We start from the raw sequence: 22147 nt of genomic DNA, 5'->3' as shown, positions 1-22147 counted from the left end.
GAGAGGAATACTCTCCACAGTCCCAGCATCTTACTTCGGTTAGGCCCAAAAGTTGGAGAAAATGAGTATTCTGAGGACCCTCGCTACCGTTGTCGAGGAGCGTGTGCACATTCCAGAAACCAATCATAATTCGTTTTCGATAGCCAAACGTCATCGCCGTGAGGTCAGTCCCTATCCGAGGCGATTTTGACGTTTTGCTAGCTTTAAAGTTTCAAAATTTGCAGCCTGCTAGCCCACAAATTTCTATCCCTTTTAGTCGCCTCTTGCGACAAACCGCGAAGGCCTTGAATATATTCTTAAAACCCAACTCACAGGCCCATTGACTAATGCTTCTATCAAAATTTGGGAACAGATTTCCCATAATAGCAAGTGACAGAGCTTTAATGCTGCCAAACCCACCAAACTTTTCCTTTCAGAACCAAACGGACATACTGAAAAGTTCATCCTGTCGAAAAACAGGAAGACTTAATATAAAAGTCCCAAAAGGCATCCTCAGAACAGTGCATGAGTTCGCTGAAAGCAACTGTTAAAAGTTGTTAACTGTAAAAAATAGACAATACATATATCCAAAAAAGAATTCCAACGTAAAATTGATATTGTTAGACGGATCAGAAAGCCGAGGAAATATCACTAAAGGGGCCTTAGGTGGTGGCGATTGAACTGAAATATTTAGAGGAGTCAACTCTTAAATCCGGCTCTAACACAACAATGAAAAAGTAGTTAGCTACTCGTAAATAATACCTCAAGCTCGGCGCTTCAAGTATTAAAGTTTTCTGAATTTTCTATGTAAAAATATTTCGGTGCACAATCCATTTGTTCAAAGCTCATGGTGTATATATATTAAGAAGTCAGACTACTTTCTTTTTCATGATACGGACATTCTACATACATATGATGTCCTGCACTGCAGTAAATTTAAGCGAAGCAGGCAACTTTAACCTACTTTGTTTTGCTAATAATAATAGGATTTCTATCAAATTGTCCAGCTTGCTGCTTCTTATTGTGATTGATTTTGCAACAACTTTTGTGTTGCTAGGATGAAATCCAATAGATTTTCCACATGTGCTTAGGGTTTTATGAGGCTTAGATATCATTTTTCTGAAAGTAGGTTCTAAGAATTGATCTTTGAAATAAATTCTACAATCAACGTCAAAAATAACATTTGCCTCTGAAAGTACTAATCTAGACTTTTCAATTGATACTCCACGTGGTTATATGCATTTGATGAAAAAAAATTACCCCCAATTAAGGGGGTCATCCCGTGTGTCGGATTCGAGGACTCGATTTCTTTTTTGCCATCAATTGTATCTAGATAGAGTGTAGAATATACGGGCAAAGTGATTTTTCGATATTCGGAGTCGTTTAGAAATTACAGTGTTAAACAGGTAAAATGTCACATGCCAAATTTATGCCGATCGCGGTAATAAAGCCCGGATTTATCGGTCTAAAAGACATTCGAATAACTTCGTTGAAATCATAAAAGTTGAAGCTACGGCTTTACATGTGTTTCTCCAAGAAACCTAAGGTTTATGGACTAGGTGCAGCAGATTAACGATTAGTTAAGATTTTATGGTTGAAAATAGCATTCTACTTTTTAAATGCGTTTTTCTCGAAACCGCATATTGAAAATCTGCTGCCACCATAGCCGAAAATCTATCTAACGAAATTCTTTGGAATTTTCACGACTTATTCAGAACATATTTCTACGGTCCGCAAACTAGGATAATTGCGATTCATTTGGTAGTTTTTTTTTATTCATTAAAGAAACCTTGAAAAACACCAAAATTCACAAACAAAATTTGACACGGAACCGAAAATTTAGTTTTCAATATTTTTTAATAATCCTAACTTGCGGACAGTGGTTAAGTCGGCACGTCAAAATACCGTGATCACAGCGCCCTCTAGCGTGGCAGCAGCTCCGTATTTCAATAACGAACGATGTTATCATGCTGAAAAAATTATTACGCATGCTAAGAAATTAATGAATGAATATATGGCAAAAATTTCGTTTTTGTACCTTTATCCAGTTCATCACAAAAAAATTCTAAAAAATCGAAAAAACGAACTTCACACGGGATGAGCCCCTTAAACTGAACGTAAAAAGATGTCATTCACTGCATACGGGGGGTTCATAGCTCCAGCCTTGTCGTCAAATTTCGTATCGGCAGGCATCACCGTTTTAGACAGTCAGACAAGCAGACAAAATGGTGAATGGGCAAACAGACAGATAATGAAACAATTTTCATAACACTTTGTTTCCCGCACAACCTTACAATATTTTGTAATTTCTAGTTTGCTCCCATGGGAAAGGTTAAATGAGGATTCAAAGAACGATTCGAACCTAAAGATATTTAAAGGCATGTCCATAGACTTCTTGGCAGAAAAAATTAATTGAAACGAAACAATTACGGATGATACTAATGAGGGTCACATTTAAATGCGCTTTTTTCTGCTACTATGAATTTGAGCAAAACGCCAGTGCCGAAACGTAGGTGCAGCCACTTCACCGCCAGTGTTTCTCCGCAAGGCCGTAAATTAAAAATTATTACTTTTCATAATTTACATCAGTTCATACATTAAGCAAACTCGCAATTCTAATTCAAGGCTTTTATAATAACTGCAGCACGCATGTGCGGTCTTATATCAGAAGCGAAAAGATGGCGCTCTGGCCTACATCAGCGCCTACTTACTCAGCATGGCTCCATTCCGGAAATATCATCGTAATTCGATATTTTGTCACACTCAAGTATCCGCGGCGTGTATCAAGATTCACGTCGTTATACCCAACGAGAAAATTACTGGCTGCTGGAACGAATGTGTACTTTTCTATTATTTTCTTGTAGGTAGTACCATATCTGTGGAAATTAGCTACATATTTATATAGGTGCGGTTTAGAGCTGAAAATAGCTGAAGTGAAACTAGGGGTATGGCAAAAGAAACGTGCTTAATCTCTGTTTGCATTTCTGCATTTTTCCAGGGGCAACAAAAATGTGTGAAACGAGCAATCTTCTTTAATGAGATCGATTTGCAATGCAAATACTCACGTTTTTATGACTTTTTTTCTGTCCATAAAGTATTAGAAAATCTTGTAGAAATCTGATAAAGTAGCAGTAAATGCTTTATGAAAGAAAGATTTCATACCTCGCTCGAACAAAGACTTATTTCTTTGTTTATATGCAGATACCCTGGATGCTGTCGTTATTTGCAAGATTTATATGTAACAACACAAAGCTGTGACGCCTTTACTTATAAAAACTGGATGCAAAATGATGCAAATAGTCCACTGGCTTTATGCACACATGCAGCAATACATGACTCAATGACAAATTGTGAGAATTTCATATACTTTTTTATGTAACCCGTAAGAGTTTCACTTTACCAAAAGCGGTCACAAGCTTAATAAAAAATGCAACCAGAAAGAACTTGAATAACCGAGAAATACTGGTGGCTCAAGGGGAGATGTAAAATCAGTAATTTTGATATTTGACATTAATTAAAAACACCGACGAACTTACCATGATAGCGCCTCCGTAGAGACCTAGTCATCAAGAAGCAAACATTACAAAACCCGTCGTAGTAAAGGACACAAAAACAATCAAAGGAAAAATACTAGGACCAGTAAATTTTAGACGTATCCATTGAGATATGTTTTAAAAATACACTAGAAATACCCCTTACCAATTTCGAAATTCTATGGCTACCGAAGGGTCTCAGCTAGTGTTTTTTCCCTCCATTTCTCAAGGAAACTGTGATTTAATTTCATTATCATCGCACTCAGCGCAACAGTGTCTTGTATAACAGCTAACTACTTGGCAACGATCTTTGGCTACCAAAAAAGATTCATCATTATATTTCGGAATCTGCACAGCCTGCTCGACCACAGTATGAGGCCACCCAATGTCAGCTTTCTCCAATATGAGCGGGAATTCTGGCGATATAGAGTGAATATTCTTAGTCTAAGCGAAATGGTAGAATTTTGGAAAGTTCTTTTCTCTGTGTTTTTATACTTTGAAAAGTGGAAGTCGGTTTCTGAGAAGACCTCGATTGAGATATTCCGTTCCAGGTTAAGGACACCAACAGAGATTTCCAATATAGAAGAGAAGGAAGTTATCTATAAACAACTCCAAGCAGTGTAGGAGAGGTGTCCTAAAATATGGAACTGTGATCGTGATGGGTAATCTCAATGCCTAGGTCAGTTCTGACAACATGGCGCCACACTATCCGCGCACAGTGCATACCATAATCTTACGGATGAAGCTACCGACAACGTCTCAAGAAACATCACAAAACAATCACAGGATTCATTCCCATAAATGTAAGGAACTGAGAGCTTTATTGGTGACTACGAGCGGGGATGAGCGTAAAGCACTCTAATTTCATTACAATAAAAAAGTACGAGAAATGCACCGATGCATAAGCCATGATAAATGGTAAATCGAACCATTATGTTGATAAGGAAACCAATAGCTACCACAAATAGCATAAGTTTCGCTGCAATATACCGAATCTCGGAAGAATTAACAAGTGGGGGAACATTGACAGTAAACTTCCATTCACGATAAAGAGCAAATGATGTGGTGGAAGAAACACTTTACCACGATTCTCAATCGTGTAAAACCCAGGGAAGTGCTACTTCATGTGGATGAAGCCATCCTAACATAAGGATAGGAAATACCCCTTCATACAGAAACGACATTACTATTGTCATGAAAAAACACCCGCAAAACTTGATCAGTAAAAAGCAAATAGGTTTCCGCTATACAGATCAACGTTAGTATCATTATGGAATAGTATTCAGAGTTTAGATCACTGTTTCAACTGCTGTTCATCGATCTGTAATAATGGACAGAGCATCGAAGGCATTGATCAATTTATATATTTCGAAACCCTCGTTTCTGCCAACATAAACATGACATTGGGTTACTCTTTTCTGCGCTAACCTTCTTTTTGTGCTGCTGTAGTTCATACAATGTTGTATCATTGGAACTCTCTGGACTAAGACACCAACAAATGAACAACTTCGCTGCGTTGAACTGTAGCTGAGAAAGGCAAGCTTCTTGGAAAATCCTGAGACTGCTGAACTACATTGTCACGAACTGAAAAGGATGAGGCATACATACATATGTACGGTAACGCTTCATGACCCACATAGGGGTCTATGGGAACCATATAAATTTTGAGCAGATCACATTAAAGTCAAGCTAAACCCTATACTCTAGCGAAGGAGCCTACAGAGCCATCACAAACAACTCCCTTCTGCCTGACAGTTCGGCCGCGATATCCAGCTGTTCTTACCATACACATACGTCCTGAAAGGAGCACAAAATTATAGCTCTATTATAACATCACTTATTCAGAACTAGAATTAGTTCACATGTGTCTCTCAAGGCATGATTTCGAACTATTAAAACGAATTCATAGTTTCAACATAGTTTAATAAAAGAGTTTTATTGGAGCGGGACTCTAGAGTGATTGTCCAATAATTTCGATCCTTTGTTACTCTACTTACTTCCCCTACCGCAAACATGAAGTTCCCAGTGGAATATTAATAAGAACTATCCAATGTACAAGAGTGTGGGGGTTAAAGTAGATTGTGCCCACAATATTTGTTGGAAAGGTTCTAACATCAGCAGGAAGAGTACCTATGTAGGATCCGCAATTTGGGTGATGAACCCACTTTGACACACAATGTGGTTCTTGCCGAGTGGCGGATATCAAACGATATCCCGCCCTTAAACCATTTCACAGGCAGGCGGACAGATAGACATTGAATCGATTTTAATAAGGTTTTGTTTGACACAAAACCTTAAAAACGGGACAAGACATGAAATACAAAACTCATTCAATTGAAATTGAAGACCAAGGAATAACCTGTGAAAGCGAATTAGATTGATATGACTATATGTTGGTTTCCAAATTTTTTTTTCCAATTTCATGTGCAACCTGTGGTGGAGCGATTCAAGGCACCAGTTTCCTGGAAGAAAGGCATCAGCCTGTCCAAGGAGATTGTTTTGGACTTGCCACCAACGTCCAAACTAATCGAGTGCTCCTCACGCTCGAGGACTCCCGGAGGACATCAGTTCTCACCGATACAAACTTCGAATTCTCCACGGGTGTGGACCACCGGCTGTGTGTGACGAGATGGCCAAAATGGCTTTAATCTGGGAACGACCTCTCGGAATAGACGCAACAAGTCGGTCCCTTCTGTCGAGGACCAGGTCGCCACGGAGTTCTCCCCGTACACCAGCTCAGCAAGGCTGGCAACAAACTCATCGCGGATGGCTCTCCGGAAGCGAAACAGAAAGAAAGGAGCCACAAACAAAATTACCAACATATAGCATACCGACAACTCCCAGGACCCCACACATCATATTGGCAATAAATGACCAAGCGAGATAAGAAGAATCGCAAAGCAAAATATTAATAAAACAATATAAGATAAACATGCCAGTTCCGTAGGCATAAGGCAAACGGAGGGTATAAATGCAATGAATACGAAACGGACGCGAGTTCTGTCATCAGACGTTGTTCTGGAACGGATGGAAGGGATCAACCTCTAAATCCAACGACCTTTTCCTGAATGGTCCCATTGCTGTTGCCATCTGCTTATGGATCTCTCGCTTTTGGCTTTTTCACCTGCGATAAGGTGGGGATGGTTTTATAAATGTTCATCATCCCGATTGCTAGGATGTCAATCGGCATCATTCCGGCGATGATTAATGCTGCATCATCTGAGACAATCCAGAAGGCAGACCACACTCTTAAAGCTGTTTTTCTGCAGACCATACTCAGTGTCCGGATAGCTGAGTAGTTTGAGCGCAAGGCTGTCGTACGGAAGGTCGTGGTTCAAATCTCACTGGTGGCAGTGGAATTTGTATCGTGATTTGACGTCGGATACCAGTCGACTCAGCTGTGAATGAGTACCTGAGTCAAATCAGGGTAATAATCTCGGGCGAGCGCAATGCTGACCACATTGCCTCCTAGTGTACCGTTACGGTCTTGAATGAAGTGCTCTAACACACTTCAAGGCCCTGATCCAATATGGATTGTTGCGCCAACGATTATTATTATATACTCAGTTTATGGGCATTGCCTAAAACATGCAGCACTTTTCCCCCAACTGGGACTGCATACAGCAAGATAGAACCCACCAACTTTACTATGAGCAACCTACAAGTACACCGCGATCCGCCTACGTTCAGCATCGTCCTTGCCAGATCCATACTCGTGGTGCATACTTTTTCGCAAATATGCTAACCTTGTGTAACATTTTTTCTATGTGCTGCTTAAAATTGAGTTTTCCATCTATCATCACCCCTAAGTATTTGATGGCCTGCTTAGAAGTGATGATACGATTCCCAGTTCTAATGCAGGCGTAATTTCTCTTATGGCACTTGGTGATGAGGACCGCTTTCGTCTTTTCCTCCGCGAGTGCCAGTCCAGCACTCTCTAACCAAGACTTAACAACACTGATTGCTTCGCTTGAGTACAACTCAGCATCGTCTAAATGCTTGGCGACAACAACCAGTGCTATATCGTCGGCTTAACCCACCACCGTGGCTTCCTCCGAAACCGGAAGGTTAAGTATATCATAATACATGATGTTTCACAGTAATGGGCCCAGTACAGAGCCCTGTGAGACACCCACGGAGACCATGTACTTCTTGGGTCCATCATCGGTATTATTCCAGAACGTCCGCCCTTGCCAGCAACCATCGAGAATAGCGTCGAGGGGGGAACACCATTCGTCGCCAGAGACTTTCGTATAAGGTTCCAATTGGCAGAGTTGAATGCATTCCTCACATCTAGGGTCACCATCACATAATATTTGTTGGTACAACCCCTTCCGCGAATTGCAATTTCGAACAAACCAACAATCATTTTGACGGCATCAATGGTTGATCTGGCTTTACGAAACCCATATTGCCTATCTGAAAGGCCCCCTTTGCTCTCAGCTAATGGGTGTAATCTATTATAAATTACCCGCTCCAACATTTTCCCCATAGTCTCTAGAAGACATATGGATCTGGGAGGTTTGCCAGTCTTAGACAGCAGCACCAGCTTCTGCCGCTTTCATGGTGCAGGAAAAATACCCTCGGACGGAAAGGTGCATACCTTTCAAAAAGCTTCGCAAGCATATCCGGTTTACATTTGTCGGCAAGTTTGAGGGCCTAATTCGGTATGCCCCCCAGACACGGGGCTTTGCTATCGCCTACTCTACTGCTGCTTTCCAGCAGCTCGTCGTTGGTAACTGGTGGAATCGCCGTCATATTCAGTGGGCGCTGGAAGGTGCAGTATCTCCCTCGTGCCGGGGAAATAACCCCTGGATTATTTTCAACAAGAGCATAGGATACGTGATCTGCAGGGATGAACGGCCTCTGAATTGTCCTGCCACGATTTTGTGGGCGCTACCCCACGGATTTATGTCCGCTTCCAAACAGATCTCCTTAAGGCATCTCCTCATACTCGACTGGATGGCAAGCTTGAGATTTTTGCGGATTTCTTTATAGGCATGCTCCTTTTGCCCTCTGAGTCGTTCGTCTGACTCTGTGGCAAATCGATCGAAGGTAGGCAAGTTCACTATTCCACCAATAATTGGAGTTTCAAATGAGGAATGGGCATATCCTAGGCCAGGACGTATCACTCCGCAGCGCAGGGCTGACAAAAGGCCACCACACCGCCCCTAGCGTTAGTCTCTTTGCTGTCCACCTCGTCCTCTTGCATCGTGAACAAGATCGTCTAACAGGTCTTCAAACGCAAGCAGTGTGAGGCTCCGTGGGGTGTAGCAGCTGTATACAAATATACCGCTTATTTTTGCTCACATAAAGCCACTGGCCACTGACCCATGCTATATTGTATGACTTGACGACCGCACGCCCATGTCGCCGCTGCATCAGTCGAATCTGTGACCCTACACCACCGTCAAGATTTCTGTACAGTTCACCATTTGTAACTGGTCTGCGCAAGCAAATCTCTAGATGTTACTTCATCGAGATCCTTGCACTGTATATAGATCTCATGTTTTTGGGAACGAACTACGATATCCTTCCCAATGAGTTTATAACTTGGTTTCGAAAGCCGTCAGTTTCTTCCACGCTGGTTTTGTTCAGCTCAAACATTTTTGGATTTTGCTGACATTTCTGCCTAAGTCTTTTAGGTCAGGGTCAGATTTGGCCTTTTCCAGTATCTCCACAAACTTTAGATTTCCCTTGCTGGAGATTACAATTGCCTCCGGGCGAATTCGCACTTTTAGTTTCTTGTTCTTTTTTCCGTCCCCGTTCTTATTTTCCTTTAGTTTCGCTTCGCTAGCCGACATTCCTACTTTGGGCCCTTCTGAACTTTCAATTCCGTTTGTTGAACTGGTCAAGACCCCTTTTCTCCTTTTTGGTACCTGTTACTTACCTAAAGCTTTGTCTCGCATTTTCTTAATTTATCGAAGGTCGATGACCTTGTGCTTTCGTGTCACTTGAGTCGCCTGTCGCACTGTTGGGGCTGGGATGTTCGACTTTTCCTTAAGCTTTCTTTCTTCTTCCTGCGACCTATTGGAAAGCTATCTGTCTGGCTGTCTGTCAGTGCATGTGGTCTATTGTTTCCTTTACTTTCAGGAAGCGGTGTGATTTTGTGTCAATGTATATATGTGAATTTTTTTCAGAAAATGTGGCCATGTGGGGTATCAAATGAAAGGACTCAATTAGTACTTTTTGAAAGTGGTCCCATGTTTGATATCAGGTGAAACGTAGGGGAGTGAGGGCTCAAAATATGACCCTCAAAAAGTGTAACAGATCTCGTTCTCAGAACCTTCCAACCGAAAAATATGAAAAAAATCAGAGTGATATATCTAAACAAAATCTAGGCACCAAAATACATCCCGTTCCGATATCTGCACAAATAAAGTCAATAATAGTATATTAGCATTAGCATTATAAATTTTGCCAGATACCCAAGTTAAGTCCATGCTAGAACTACAAAATTTGGCACTTGCATAAGGGATAACATAAAGCATAACGTTAGGAAGTTTAGAAGAAATCCAACTATTATTAACAAAGTTATAGAAGGTGAAACTTTCATATTTCGTGTGAATTTCGTGCGTAACATGATTCCGTTTTTGTTTGTTAATCATTTGTATATCAATACCAATTGCTCGAGACAGACATATATATGTATTTATATATAAATGTAAGTGAAGCTTTGGGGGTAGGGCCTAATTCAGATTGATATATTTGTACGTTGAACAAACGGTATTCAATATACGTATTTTATATGCACATTTGTATACTTTTATGCACAAAGTAAACGGAAAATAGGTGCGCGATCAATTTATATACATGCATATAGAATACAGCATTCGGTTATAGGCAATGTTTGTTTGTTTAGGGTGAGCATAATAGCTGCGCCTAATATATATATATATATATATATTTCTTGCAGTTTCAAAGAAATATGAAGGAATATTTTGGGTTTTTACCCATAGGCGAATGGAAAAATCTGCATATAAAGTTTCTCACATAAAATGAATACAAAACCTTTAAAACCGAAACGCCAGCTTCCAGCATTCCGACTTGTTTATATAAAATATTAGGGAATATACTTATGACAACGTACATACATAGAAATCCATCCTTTTTGCAGGGGTAATTCACCTAAAAGAATTATCAATTTTTCAACCCTGTTTGAAAATCATGAATAAGGTGACGAACAATTTTTCAATAATTCAATTCAAATTTGAGTAGGTTTTTGTTGCTCAAATTATCCATTCCTAACCAGCCAAGAATAGCGAAAATCTCTGCTGCCCAAAAGCTCTCAGACAATATGTTTTTCAAAATTATAGCAAAATTATGTAAGAAAAACATCTCATAAGACCTTTCTCGGAGTTTACCGAAAAAAAATTACACCACATACCTGAAATACCAAACAACAATCAAAAAATAACGTGAGCCTTCTCCCCTCAACTCTTACATTCAAATTTCAAAAGAAAACATTTCAGCTTGTCACATCAGCATTAATTCAACTCCTTGATTGTTTAAGATGCATAAATTTAAGATACCAAACGATCAATCATCCTCGCTCAAACATTTACTTATTCTCGATATAAATTTAGCATATGATGTGATCACATCAACCATAGCATTTTCAAAACTCATTTGTACAATCAAAAGCCTTACCACGATTGCGCCAGTTTGACAAAAAATAAGATAACCATTTGTATCTATATAAGCTCAATGAGAATATGTAATATTGTATTTATGATATTTGTTACGGGTATTTTTATTTATAACTGAACATGTTGCTTTTGTCTTCTACATATACATACATTCTACAATTTTTTCTTCCTCAATTCAAGCCCACACTCCCCGATCACTTCCACACATAAATGCCGCGATTTTCATTGTAGATATTATTATCGAACTTTGTGTAGGCAGAAGTAATTAGAACCTTATACAGAAAATGCCAAACCCGGATCGTGAAAAATATCGGTTATAGCAAGAAATCTATTTTATCGATTACGGATGTGTTACTTGAATAACTTAAACAAGAAGATATATTACATACATTTAAGATATTTTATGAGTCTCCAGGTAAATGAGTAAGGTAATTCCCAAAAGGCGACTAATACTTATAAGGAAATTGCCTGAGGATCTTTGGATGAATATGACATAAAGCGCGTTGCTCATAATTGAGGCAAAATACAAATTTGAAAAACAGTTTTGGCTCCAACCTCCTACCTCTACCAAAATAGCGTTCTGGAGTTGAAAATACTAATTTTACACCCCGAAAATATGATATAAGACAGAACCTAAAAATTCATTAATAAAACTTGTATCTGTTTTTCTTACTATTCAATAAATGATCTTTTTGTGTAGAAAAATGATTTCCTATCAAAATGCCAATAAATAATATGGAATTCAAACGGCGCGGTTCTAAACACTCTCTTCACTACTTCGGAGAGATCCTAAAACAAGAGTGGAATTCAAAAAAATTATGCAATAATTCGTGATTTTGCGAAAAATTAATAGACCTCATTAATTGAAGATTTCAAGTATGACGCTCGATTTATTGCAGCAATTTAGCAAGTAAGTTTTGAATTACTCAAATCGTATAGAACTTTCTAATGGGAAAAGTCAATAACAGTTCATAATCTTAACTGAGGGAAAATTCTGCTTTGACAGTTATTAAACAACACACTTGTAGTTTTCATTATTGACGTTGTATGGAATAATTCAGTTAATATCAATAGAAATCCTTGATTTCCTCGGAAACAACACCCCTTCGGAGACTGCACGGGCTTTTGCTCATATAAGCCTCAACTGACGCTCGCTTCCATTCAAATTCCGACCAACTAAACAAAGATTCTGAATTCAAATTCTACCTAAAATGGTGTTTTTACTTTGAATGCCGAAATACTCGAAACAACAACCAAGTTACCGATAATTAAGGCATGGTTGATTCAACATAGATTTCTTTTAGGGATTCCCTAATTTCGCCATGTTACTTGCATAACATTCTGGTCCCAATTTCAGACACGCGAGGAAGATGTGAGGCAACGTATTTTTTACTATCTTTATTAAATAAAATGGTAAGATCAGAGAAAAAAATAAATATATTATCGATAGAGACACTGTACTATGCTAAAATCTACATTATCACTCTTGGTGACAAGCCTCACAATCAAAAAACTCATGTCGTTAAAAGAGGCATGATCGTTCTGAACGAAAAGCTTGCGAGGTATACTAGCGCGCCTACCTCAGTCGACGCATCGGGATAGACCCCAGTCCTGTCGAGAAATGAACAAGGTTTCGGAGGAACTAGCAAGAGCCTTTTCGAAAAGGCGCATTGGTATTGCGATCTACAAGAAACTCGATGGTGCAGTACCAAAACCTACGACATAGAACGCCAAAGCGGTAAAAATGGATATAAACTTCCCTATTTTGGTAACCCACAGACTCAATATGATGTTGGCATTGCCATTTTTGAATGTTTCCGTAATGTTATTAAAGAAGTCGAGCGATTTGATTACGGGTTGATAAAGCTCACTATTATGTCAGCTGATCACATGATTCAATTCTTCACTGCATATGCACCACATACAGGTCGACGCGATTACGAAGAAGATGCCTTCCTTCCTGTAACGCGCCTCACGATGACTATATCTTCATATATAACCCTCGGGGTCATCAAATCTAACAAGTGGTTCAGATAATCGAAATACTTCTTCTCCTTCGGAATGAAGAAGTCCAAATGAAAGCCAGTGAGGAGGAACGCCTCTATCATAGATTTATCGCCGAACGAAAACTGGATAGTTATTAAGTTTCCTGGAAAGCAAGGAAGCAAAGAAATCCATCGCTGTTACCCGAGCGATCAATTACAAAGATCTTTACGATAAACTGAACACCCGATTTGGGCAAAGAGGTCTGTATCGACTTGCCAAAAGCTAACGCCAACGCATACAGGATATCAAACACTCCTGTTACTTTAATGTCGAGAACCGTACTTTACTTACCAATCAACGAATTGCAAACGCAAATGGCGGGAATGTTTCCATCAGATTTCAACGGCATTCATTCTATAACGCTCCTCTTCGACAAGCACTGCGGACATTTGGATCCATTCCACCTATCAACGACCACTGCAGCCGAGTAAGCAATTTAACGAATGTAATCGGGGAAAGTAAGTAAAAGGACCTGGCAACAATGAAGCTTAGCTCAGGAAAGCGAAGAGCTAAGACCCAACACTGTGACTCAGTGAATTTTTCAATCAGGTTATTGAGGATGATAAAACACCACCTGACTGCCACGAAAATAAAACCGTTCTAATGGAAGGCATTGCAGCTGAATGTTTAAATTGCTATCCAACCCGGTTGTTGTCCCCGATCTTGAAGATTTTTGACAACCTGTTTCGCGACATCAAACAGATAACCATGTGCTAAGTCGTGTTTGTCAAGAAGTGCGAAACCACTGACTCCGTCAGTATTGCATAGACACTGTACCATCAGTCATAGAGAAAACCGTGAGAAACATCGTCTTCTCTACATTGCATTTCTGGATCTAGAAAAGACGCTTGACTGTGCGCTATACAAACTCATTTGGTATGCTTTTACAGTAAAGCCACTGCCAAGTGCCAGAAAAAGACTCCTCTACCGCTTAGTATAGCCGTCCATATTCTTCGAAGAAGCGACTTCTCGCCATGTCTTTTTGGTATTTTCATGGTAACTGCCACGTGAGGCAATCAGCGTTCAGTGCCCTATACACTGCTCTATGCAGATAATGATGAAATGATACCACAATCACAATTTCAGCTTGAATCTGAACAAACAGAATTTCAGACGGTAATATAGCAGGCATTATTACTTTAAGTGGTAGCGACGTGCCACAACCAAGTGCTTTAAATATCTCGGACCAATGTCATTCTTGAACTCCGCTATGATATTGCTCCACATAGCAGCATAACTTAGGTGAAACGTCGTTCCGGAAGTGGCTTTCTTTGTGATTAAAACATCGACGAGACACATCTCAAATCCAAAATCAACAGCAGTGTTGTTCGCCATATCTATATGGTTCTGAGTGCTGACCGAGTATAAAAAATAATGAACGGCGCCTCGCAGCAATGAAGACACAGATGTTGCGTTGGACCAATGGAATAACACGCCATGATTACATCCAAAAGATCATGAAACAATACAAGGGGGCGTCTTCGATGGTATGGACACGTATTTCGCGCTATCGAAAATTCACTTATACGACAAAACCTGGATATGTTGAAAGAAGCACAGCACTATCATTCTAAGATTTCTATCACCAGCAAAAAAAACACTCAAAAACGTAAACCAGTAAACCAATTTTAAAAAAATGTTATGTTATACTAAGCCTTCAAAGTGGCTATTTTAGGTGACAGCAGCCCCAAGACCGATTGACCTCCTTGGTTCGAAAAGGCAATAGCCCTCGGGTATGTCCCCAAAGAGGCTACTGAGCGAACCAGTGGACCGAAAACTCTAGATTCATATTAAACCGTGAGCAATAATGTGACATCTGAGTGACTCACCTCAATCTATTTTTGACTAACTTCAACTCGGTCCAAGAAAATGGCAAAGTTAAGGCCACGGGAACAAGCGCGACCCGCGAGACGGGGTAACCCAAAGCTCGCCAATAGTAAATCTTCATATACACCTAGATTGTCCATACTCGTAGATCTAATCGAGTGAATATTGTCCCCTAAACCGTTGCGGCATATTCATTCCGGGCGTACCGTTTCCGATCAAACCACGACCATTAAGTTATACCAGCACTGATACGAAATGATCTTCTTACATTTTAGTGGCGAAGAGTAGAGCGAAGCGAATAACCTTATAGTGAGTGCGACTACTCAACCCAACCGGCTGAGAAAAGATCACGAGCGCCTATAACTGAAGTTTTATACGCATTCAAAGCTATTACAGTCAGGTAAGGACCGAACTGGCGTTTCTGGATTAGCCTGCCTTTCAGAAAAATCTCAACACGAATACATCAATTAGGCGGTATACGGGTATATCGAATGACAGACCAGGAGTGCTCCACAATATCAACATTCCTGAAAAGGATATAAATGGGCTGCCAAGTCTTCCATAGACTTAGGACCATCACCCAACAGACTGCCTTTATTTACCGAAGCTTATGATAATAGTCAAACCTATTATAAAGAATCGACAGGAATATAAGGACATTTTATGCGACTCTGCCTAGTTCACTCATAACACGGTCGATATTCTTAGTAGAATATTAATTATGTGTAGTGAGCATAGCAGATACGACGCCAAGAGAAAGGGATGAACATAAAAACAGGCTGCAATATTAATGCCATCTTCCGAACTAACATATAAGCTAACACCGGTTCATTGTGGCGACTTGACAACAGATTTATAAGTGTAAAGAACGCTGCGAGTAAGGGCGAATACGAAGCATTTGAGTTCCGGTACCGTCGCAGGTAGCAGGTGCCTTTGCAAAAGGGAATCTTTTATTGGACTAGCCGAGCAGGTAGAAATTACCGTAAATGATAATGACTTCAGAACCATATACAGCATTATAAAAGAAGTTGCGGGAGGTAGTAAGCGTTTCGATGGCATTGTAGAGGTAGTTAACGATCGACTCTTCATCCACGACGAGCAGTTTACGAGGTAAAGAGACCAGCGCGGTTCCCAACGGTATAACATTGGAGGAATTTTACCTGTTATGAATGAAGTTGCTAGCCACCATGCATGCATATAGGGACTACTGATTGAAACAAAAGCGAAATCATCTTGGCCATCAATGCTCTCAAGAAAAGGAACTGTTCACTACAGCTCTCTGCAGGGCTGCTTATTCTTCTCAACCGTAAACCCTTGTAATTTTACATTTTTCCCAGTGAGCGGAAGAAGAAAATATCGTGAAGGCTGCATTCTATCGCTGTCACTATTTTCTTTAATTATCAGTAACGTTCTCCATACTACCCTGTCCTGAGGACATATTACACTTCACAAAGTCATCGACCTTGGCCAGATAGCTCGGGATTTAGAAAGAGAGGCAAGCAGAGTAGGATTGAATAAAACCTAGCTTCTTAGCCTTTCTGGTCATGGCAATCTTCCTATCTATATTAACAGGCAGGGCATCGAGGGCATCAATCAATTTGTCCACCTGGGTAGTGTTATTCTGCTGATCCGCTTTTGTTGTTTTGTCTAAAATCTGGAAATCCATATGCATCAACATGTACGTTAAACTAAGGTTGTTTCGCGACGATGTTCTCTCTGTGCTGTTATATGAGAGTAGCACATGGACAGTGCCTTAGCAGAATAACAATGTCCCGCAGATCAGAGTCAGAAATAGCCTGACCGATGCGTTTAAGACAATCGTCGGGTTAAACCAAGGAGATGGGTTCACCCCTCTACTGGAGCAGGTCAAACAAAAGTTGCCTGTGGACATAGAAGGTACACTGCTCCATAAGGCCTGCCAAATCGGCGCATATGCAGACGATATAATCATCCTGGCGCAACCGCATATTAGAAAAGGAGATTTTTATAAATTTCGACAAACCAACAAACAAAGCTGGTCTAGAAATTAACGAAGACAAGAAGAAAATTATGACACAAACGAAAAAAATGACAATACTCGGATACCTAAAAGGGTATTTTCCAAGGGAGAACAAAAGAACGAAGACCGGTGAACGAAAGCGCGGGCCGGGAGGAAGAGATCGCATCACTGCAGGTTTTCGAAATTGGAGGATGCGATCGATGTTAGTTGTGATAATCTGGATGGATTTGATACGTCTCCCAGGGATCGTAACTCTCGCGCTCAGTTCTGTTTTGTACGTCGCCCAACCTGCCTTACGTGGATTCCAAAATGGAGTAGGTGGAGGTGGATCCATGTCCATTACCTAAGCAATTCGCCTGTGTTCCGAGAGCATGATATCGGTTGGTACTCTCCACTCTCCAACAAGAGCCGCAATATCAGGGTATGCCATCGTGGTGTTGATGACCTCTTGTCTGACCATGTTGAAGAAAGTGGGTTCATTACTCAAATTGAGGATCTGCAATTCAGTTCTACCAGATACACCAGTAGTCTCGATCTTCTAACGTTGATGTTCGTACTTCCACAGCATCTATGATGGTGTTATTATTCTCATGCCTTTACTTTTGTCATATTGGTTAGCTCTGATGAATATTCCACTTGGAACTTCATCTACATTACAAAGGAAATAAGCAGAGCACCATAGAATCTCTTTATCTCCCTGGTGGCTTTTTATGGTCAATTTGATCGTTGTGGTGTCTCCCTCACATAGGTTGTTAACGAGGAAAGTTTCTTGTGAAACCACCATGCAGGAACGGGGTCTATCATTTCCATTGGCATACAACAAGTCAACATGTCCGAACTTTAAACGCCGAATTTCCTCACCAACAACCCATGGTTCCTGTATGAGCTATATACAACGACTAATGAGTGCAGTCATCATCATCATCAACGGCGCAACAACCGGTATCCGGTCTAGGCCTGTCTTAATAAGGAACTCCACACATCCCGGTCTTGCGCCGAGGTCCACCAATTCGATATCCCTAAAAGCTGTCTGGCGTCCTGACCTCCGCCATCGCTACATTTTAGGCAGGGTCTGCCTCGTCTTCTTTTTCTACCATAGATATTGCCCTTATAGACTTTCTAGGCTGGATCATCCTTATCCATACGGATTAAGTGATCCGCCCACCGCAACCTGTTGAGCCAGATTTATTCCACAACCGGACGGTCTTGGTATCGCTCATAGATTTCGTCATTATGTAGGCTACGGAATTGTCCATCTTAATGTAGGGGGCCAAAAATTCTTCTGAGGATTCTTCTCTCGAACACATCTAAGAGTTTGCAGTTTTTTTTTTGCTAAGAACCCAAGTCCCCGAGGAATACATAAGGACTGGCAAGATCACAGTCTTATACAGTAAGAGCTTTCACCCTGTGGTGAGACGTTTCGAGCGAAACAGTTTTTGTAAGCTAAAATTGGCTCTATTTGCTGCCAACAACCGTGCGCGGATTTCATCGTCATAGCTGTTATCGGTTGTGATTTTCGACCCTAGATAGGGGAAACCATAAGCGGTCTCAAAGTTGTAGTCACCTATTTTCATTGTTTTCGTTTGACCAGTGCGATTCGATGTTGTTCGTTCTTTTGGCTTTAGCACTGACATTGCCACCATATACTTCGTCTTGCCCTCATTAATGTGCAGCCCAAGATCTCACGCCGCCTGCTCGATCTGGATGAAGGTAGACGGTTCTTGGGTTGTTCTTCCCATGATGTCGATATCGTCAGCGTAGACGTAAGTAGAGTCGCTGCAAATTTATCTGAAAGATATGTCACCTCATCTACGTTTCAGATGAAGATGCCGTGGGCCGTGATGCTTTTGGGAGCCGACACTTGTAAGGTGACGGTCCCAAGCCCATAGTAGACACTGTCGGCTCTTCCTCCTGCTTTGCTACTTAATCGTGTCCAGGTAGAAGTGTTGAGGTTATTCTGGACTCCAAGTTGTTCCAGGACCTCAGCACAATTACGCTCCTCTTCTAGAAGCCAGACAAAGCACTTTTTAAAGGATAGTGCTATAGTGCTAAAAGAATTTTTTTTGAGGGACTTAAGAAGAGATTAGTTTTATTTTGCGAAATCCAGCTTGAGCGAAAATAGGCTAATCAGATTCCCACCACCCGGAGGTGCGGATTATATAACCATTCTATCGAAGATGCCTCTCTCATAACTTCTCTTCGATGGATGCAGCACTACATTGATCGCGAATATATATTCTCTTCACGTGATCACAGTGATTTATACCACTGATCTAGTTCAATATCATCGTCTCCGTCACCCCAAGCAGAGAGGGATATCAAGTATCCCACAGACATTCGCTTAACAAATTAGGCTAATATGTAGCATGCAAATACCTGACAAAAGACTCTAAGCATCCAAAATCACTTACGCTACTTTCAGAATGCAAGTTATGTGTATTTTTGTGTTCATGGTTGAAAATAGCCAACCTAAGCTAGTCGTAAGGCAACAGCCCAAATTTTTTTATCATGCTCAACAAAAAAGTCATCTTATTTAAAACTTCTTGCAATCTTAAGTATTGTGGGCAGACTCCTCGTCACTTTTCCAATAACAGCTTCTGCGAATACTCTCGCAAGTAAACTAAAAGCTAATAAAGGCAATTTCTTACACAGGAAAAGCCCAAGATACATTTCAGTTAAAAATATCACAACAACTCCAAAATTTATGTATTTTCTTAAGAATTCCCCACAATTTAACCCCTTTTGAACCACAGCTCTTCACTTTTGTCACATTTGCCGTGTCGAAAATTCGACCTTGTCAAAACTTGTTTATGCATTCACAAATCAAAAAAGTGCGATATCTTCACAATTCCAATCAATAATTCTACGCATAGAATCAAACCGTTTAAACCGCATTCAACGAGTAAATACAAAAGGTGGGACCTTATGAATAGAAGTTTATATCAAATATCGCAATGCTCAGTTCTCCCCAAGGTTGCATGCCGTGCAATATTCATTAACTATTCATTAAGTTACATCACGCAATATTTTCAGTACCTTTCATCTGAGATGATGATTTCATATGGCCTTTTCAGATAAGTGTAACCTTTGGAATTCAAGGCATGCAGTTTCTTTGAATGCACAACCCAAACACTGCATTATTGGTGAAAAAGCCTCTAAACGGATTTCAAGTTTGGATATTTCTAGATATCACTGTGGCCACTTCCGTAAAAAAATTAATGTACTTACGGCTCATTAACTAAATTAACAAAATTAAGAAAGCTAACCCGAAAATAACCCAAATATGCTCCAAGGAATACTTGAAATTCCAATCAAGTTACTCGCCTATTACAATTGTGCGTCCAAATCTTTCGTTTTCTTTACATATTGAACGCTTCGTTCATTGATTATTTGCGCATTTACCGCAAAATTATTGGTGATTACATAACTCGTATTCGCGTAATTCTTCCTAATTCGATCTTTGAACCTGATTAACTGTGCTAATCACCAGCGGAATTGGAAAACAGGGCCGGCTTAAGACATTCAACATGTTCAAGCGGATATCCCGAGCAGCATTTAGACACAACATTCCTACGAAAATGGCATTGTTTCCATTGTTTTTTGTTTCAAGAAATTCGTATCTTACTATCAACACTAAACATTTGCACACACCTTAATTTGAGTCGCTTGTTTTTTCAGTTCTCATCGTTGTCGGTGCTCATTAGATATGCGGGTCATCTGAATTTGTATGCACAGTTTTGTAAATTAAGCACAAACACACAGTTTGACGTTGTTCCGAAGCAAAATATATCAAACTGACACAATTTCGTTTCTACTCATAACAAGCATCACTTTTTCCATTTATTTGCGGAAAGAAATGAGAAATTGTTGTCTTTGTGATAAAACAGACACAGATTTGTACGGAACCATGTGCATATCTCCGATAGCAAACATATGCAGAAGATATTGCGCGGCAACGAACCGTAAATTGATAGCAATTATCTTACTACGCTACAAGTATAATTACAGCACTTTTCTCAACTTTTTTTTCAATTATTACTTCATTGCCTGCTCTCCGATCGAGTCCAAGTTTTCTCGCTGGTTTGGCACTTGTTTTCGGGATTTTACTTTTATCTGGAGAACAAACAACCACTAACGAATCGAGTGTGAGTTCGTCTCACCTGTGCGGCTGACTAAAGGTAACTAGCGGGGTTACTCTCTTGGGTGCTCCAAACTCAAGTGAGCCCCCATACACTCCATCAAAAAATGTGTTTTTCAGAGTTTTTTTATTCGTTTTTTCTCCTCAGCAGTTTAGACTTATTTTTCTTTGTCGAGTATTATAAATGCTTCAGTTAATGGGTGGTGATGTTATTGGAATCGATGACGACGCCACGCCGGTCTCAACATGGATATGTGTAGGTTGCCGGAGTCAGTGCTTATTCTCATTTTTTGTCATATATTTGTTCGTTCATTTACTATATGACTGTTTTGGTAATTATAATAAACGAATCGAGGTGTCGTCGTTCATTTGAAATCATATTTGCCTGCTCAATATACGTTCAATGGAATACTTAGAGGAAACATTTTTTGATTAGAGAAGACTTGGCTGAACATCAAGGCTAGATTCTATAAATACCTTGTGATTGGAGTACAAATCTGCGGCCTCATAGTATTTATAGTTCATATAACAATTGAATATTTTATCTAATTGATTTGATATAACTTAACTCCGTAGTATTGTTCCACTTTGGTTTGGATAAATGATCCCCAGAAGTTTTCTTTTCATATTGCAACTGAGACGCTGGAAGACACCTCTTGAATCTAACAAATCATCACCATCATCAACGGCGCAACAACCGGTATCCAGTCTAGGCCTGCTTTAATAAGGAACTCCAGGCATCCCGATTTTGCGCCGAGGTCCACCAATTCGATATCCCTAAAGCTGTCTGGCATCCTGATCTACGCCATCGGCCCATCTCAGGCAGGGTCTGCCTCGTCTTCTTTTTCTACCATAGATATTGCTCTTATAGATTCTCCGGGCTGGATCATCGTCATCCATACGGGTTAAGTGACGCGCCCACCGTAAACTATTGGGCTGCATTTTATCCACAACCAGAGGGTCATGGTATCGCTCG

General features: G+C 40.3%; 1 protein-coding gene across 4 annotated transcripts in view; it reads right to left on the bottom strand.

The window, feature by feature from the left end:
* The window catches only part of LOC119647100 (filamin-A), a 166973-nt gene extending 145773 nt beyond the window's left edge, over window positions 1-21200 (bottom strand). For 2 of the 4 annotated variants that reach the window (XM_038047872.1, XM_038047875.1), the window contains exon 1: window positions 20685-20953. The gene's annotated coding sequence lies outside the window, so the exon portion shown is untranslated. Of the gene's footprint in view, window positions 1-20684; window positions 20954-21072 lie in introns of those variants that run through there. The other 2 variants (XM_038047873.1, XM_038047871.1) reach the window with 2 other exon arrangements.
* Window positions 21201-22147: the final 947 nt, after the last annotated feature.

Source organism: Hermetia illucens, chromosome 1 (assembly GCF_905115235.1).
Source record: "Hermetia illucens chromosome 1, iHerIll2.2.curated.20191125, whole genome shotgun sequence".
Lineage (NCBI taxonomy): Eukaryota > Metazoa > Arthropoda > Insecta > Diptera > Stratiomyidae > Hermetia > Hermetia illucens.
The sequence above is the reverse complement of the archived record's forward strand: the minus strand, read 5'-3'. Positions and strand labels throughout refer to the sequence as shown.